Source organism: Rosa chinensis, chromosome 2, assembly GCF_002994745.2.
Source record: "Rosa chinensis cultivar Old Blush chromosome 2, RchiOBHm-V2, whole genome shotgun sequence".
NCBI lineage: Eukaryota > Viridiplantae > Streptophyta > Magnoliopsida > Rosales > Rosaceae > Rosa > Rosa chinensis.
Genome location: NC_037089.1, coordinates 42,472,396 through 42,477,130, shown reverse-complemented (window position 1 = coordinate 42,477,130; position 4,735 = coordinate 42,472,396).

Here is a 4,735-nt window from a genome sequence, read left to right as displayed (position 1 = left end):
AGTTTTTAGGCAGTTTTTAGGTCCACATGAGTATATCATCTCTGCAAATTTTCAGTCAAATTCATAGTTGTTAAGGCATTCATAACTACTCAGGATCCCTTAGTGGAAGGGCCCTCTATATATAAAATGGTAACAAAAAGAATTGTAAAAAATTCTAAAACTTTCTCTATTGTTAAAGGAAAAACACATTATGTGCCTTCGTCAAAGTGATTGACGGAGAGGGAATCAAGAAATTAGCAATTACCATCAATCAGCATGGATTACGGACTAATCAGTAGTTAATGTCATCATTGAAATTGTTCTTTCCATTGTAATTCTCTCCCTATATAAAGGGGTTATGAAATGAAATGAGTAGACCAATTCCAACTGTCATTTTTACTTTAACACGTTATCAGCACTCTCAGAGCTAATAGCCAAGAAAAAAACACTAGAAACTAGTTTATTTCAGTTGAAAAAAAAAATCAAAACCCTAGAAGAAAAAAAAAACCATTTTCTTCCTTTTCTGCCGCCACCAAAAAAAAAAAAAAACAGATCGGCTTTGCCTCAGACCGGCCTCATCCTTGCAACCCTCCACAGAACAGCCCGACTGCAAGTCTCACGGGCCTCATCTCTGTCTCTCCGGCCAAGCACCACAGTGCATAGCCCAGTACAAGGGCCTCCAGCGCCGACCCGATCTGGAACCCGACCTCACAACCCGCCTGCGTAGCCCAAGGCACCTGCAGCGATGGGCCCGTGTGTGAGATCCCAGTAGCTGCGCGGCCAACCACGCATCCTCGCCGACCTGCGTCTCGGCGCCCCCACCTTGATCCTCCATCGCGCCATCACAGCCCACATCGGAGCCCCACCCACCACGCACCTGCGCAGCCCTCGCCATCAGTGTCTGCTCAACCGCCTGCAGCAGCAACCCAGCACACTTGCAGCACCAGCCTAATCCACCTGCACCGACGTTGCAACCCAACCCCCGCGCTCCGCGCCCTTGCAACAGACCGGCCTCTTGCCCAGCGCATCGCTGCCTCCACACCAGAAAACCAAAAGAAAGAAGAGGCGGAAGAGAGAAAGAAAAAAAAAGAGAAAGAAGAAAAAGCAAAAAAAAAAAAAAAAAAACAAAGAAGCAGGCCTGTGGCCCAAGAAAAAAAAAGAGGCCCTGAGGCCACAGAGAAAAAAAAAAGTGAAAAAAGGCCCAGAAAAAAAAAAAAAAAAACAAAGCTCATTGCTGAAAAGAAAGACGAAGCAGTCCAGTTTTCTCAAGCCCAAAAACATCGCTACGCACGCCTGCACCAACACACGCGTGCGCTAGGATCGTTTTATTTTCCAGACATCAAGTAAGTTTTCTTTATTTTATTTTTATGATTTTAATCAAGCATGTGAATTTTATTTATCTTTTCTATTTTTAAGCATGCTTTATACTTTATTGTTTATGCTTTTATTATATTTTGTTATTGAACATGTTTCGTTAGATAATATTGATTCTCTTACAGCATGCCTTGTTATTTATGTTTTAAATAATTATGTTTAAGCATGTTTTAATTATGCTATAGTTTATACTTTATTTTGAACATGCCATATATATTTTGTTATATATTATTTATGCAATTCTGAGCATGTTTTGTGAATTTTATTTACGCTTATATAGTTATTCCTAAGCATGCCTTTATATTATGCTATTATTTATATTTTATTTTATGCATGATATATTATTGTTATTATTATGTGTAACATATATTTTAGTATACATTTGTGAAATTTGAGCATGCCATGTAATTTATTTTAATATATGCTATGTTTTTATTGTTTATTACGTGCTATGATTATTACTTGTTTAGAATGCTATACAAAAAGAATTGCGTTTTACCATGATAATGAAAGTTTATGCGCATTATAAATACACACTTACTGTGATAAAGTATTGTCACATAGCATCGAAAAAAATGTGACCATTACGAATCTTGGTCTTGAAATCTAATTCATATTTTTGGAAAATAATTCACGTGGATGTCTTTATGACTGCGTAATTTATATCTTCCCTCTTGTTTGATGTAGATGTCTGACCTAACTCGACCTGAGTTTGACATTTTGGACTCAGAAGGACTTGAGTACCATCATTGGGTTTTCCGATATGGAAACTGTCTTTGTGGCAAAAGACTACACTGCCACCATTACTGACCCCAAAGATGATGAACTATCTAATAAGGTGAAAGCAGATGCCTTAATGTTTCTGAGGCTATATATTGATCCTAGCCTACGCTGGGAGTACCTTTAGTTGAAGACACCCAAAGAACTGTGGGATGCCCTTAAAAGACGTTTTGGGAACATTCACGATATTTTGCTCCCAGGACTGGTTGTTCAGTGGAATGGAATCCGCTTGCTTGACTATAAAAAGGTCAATGAATTCAACAAGGACATGTTACGCTTAAAGGCACGTCTCAATTTCTGTGGAAGGGAAATCACAGAAGATGATATGATCTACAAGACTCTTACCAACTTTCCTACTTCAGCTTTTATACTAGCGAACCAGTATCAGTTGGAGTATGACAACAAAAGAATCACAACCTTCAATAAGTTGATAAGTCTACTGCAAGTGGCTGAGAGACATAATGAGATTCTCTTGAATAACAATGGCAGCCCACTAGGACAAAGAAAATTTCCGAGACTAATTATGGAAAAATGAAAGGTGAAAAGAACTCCAATGCAAAGGGGTTTAGATGTGCTGATCCCTACCCACGTGGCAACCATGCACCACATGGAAAGTGACATGGGGATCATGGAAACAAGATGCAAAAGGAAATAGTTGACAATGAACCATGCTATAGGTGTGGATTCATTGGGCATTGGTACAAGAACTGCCAAGCAAACAACAGAGTAGCAGCCAATTACAAGAGGTATAGAGAGTCTAAAGAATAAGAGGCTCACTATATGGAAGAAAGAGGTCATGACCTATACGTCAACCTTACAATTGCAGACTTCAATGGCAAAGAGGAACTTGCTAAGTCAATGGATGCTCTAAATCTTGAATGATCTACTTTATTTATTTTCCAAAAACAGTTGTGAAGGCATAATGCCTCATTTTTAATTAGACTATTACTTGGTCTTAGAGTTTATTTCAATAATACCTTGATGAATTAGAACAAAACCTTGATTTGATTATCGTTGGCTCATTAATAAATTTTGAATTTTATTCTCAAGCACTGAATTTATTCAAATTTATTTACTACACATATTTACATGGTTCGAAATTGCAATATAAAGATGTAAAATAATACATCTAGAGAAAAAATTATTATTAGAATGAAAATTAAGATTATCATTCTACTAAAATAGAAATACTCTAAAGAATTTGAGATATATTTAAAGTCAAAGATGCTCTGTATGCACCAAGAGCTAATCAAACTTGTTAAGTTTCAAAGATATTCGTGCCAACGGTTATCATGTAAAAACACACTGTGAGAATGGAACTGAATACATTTATATTACCTCTAATGAATGTGGAAGGAAACGCATATTAGAAAAACTTATGAGTCAATCTAGTGGACTGTACCTCACTACGATTCGGATCATTGAATCTTATACTGTCACCAACAGTGAAATGTGGGACACTGACTCATATAGGCTTTGGCATGACCGCCTAGGGCACCCCGATCATGACATGATGATTCGTATTTTAACAAACTCATATGGACATCCCTTTTTTCGAGTGAAAAATAAAATGGGACAAAAATCCTCACACTGCACGGTGTCGGTTCTAGTACTGCTCAAATGCAGTCATTGCCTTCTGAAGTACCAAAGCACTACCACTCTCTTATTATGCCTCATTGACTATTTCAAAGGCACATCACTCATTTTGCAAAGCCTGCTCTTTAGCAAAAACAGAATCGAGACCTTCCTATGCTAAAGATATAAAATAAAACATTCCATTCTTACAAAGGATACAAGGAGATATCTGTGGACCTATCCATCCAGAATGCGGACCAATTTAAGTACTTTATGGTGCTGGTGGATACTTTGACACACTGGTCACATGTTGCTTTGTTGTCCACAAGAAATGCTGCAAAACTCCTAGCACAGATTATATGTTTAAGGTCTCACCACCCTAATAACCCTATCAAGTCTATAAGGCTTGATAAAGCTGGAGACTTTACATCAAAAGCATTTGATGAATATTGCATGCCTATTGGGATTGATGTAGAGTATCCTGTACCCCATGTGCATACACAAAACGGTCTCGCAGAAGTGATGTCGCTTTTGGCAAGCGCATAATTTAACCCTGAAATATCGTTAGTAGTATAAGCAAATAGGGATCGTTCTATCCGGGGATTGAGGGTACACTTGTAATTGTGAAACAAATAAAGAAAAGTATTATTTACAAAAATAAAATAAAGAATATAAATATATACAATTGTATAAACAAATAAAGAATTAAAATAATAAAGTATTATTTACAAAAATAAAATAAAGAATAGAAATATATACAAGTAACAAAATAAAAAGGGAGGGGGGTTTAAGAATTATAGAATTGAAAATTAAGATAAATAAAATAAAGAAAATGTAAAAACATATATACAAGGGTGGATCGCAAGGAACAAAGATCAAAACCACATCCATATGTAAGAAATCCAATTACAATTCCTATAGTTGATTTTAAATGTCATGAGAGAGGAGTTGATCATGTGAAACATTCGAAAGCAAATGATTTCCCATATTTTACTTTTCAATGCTAATTAACCTAAGCGAAAGCACC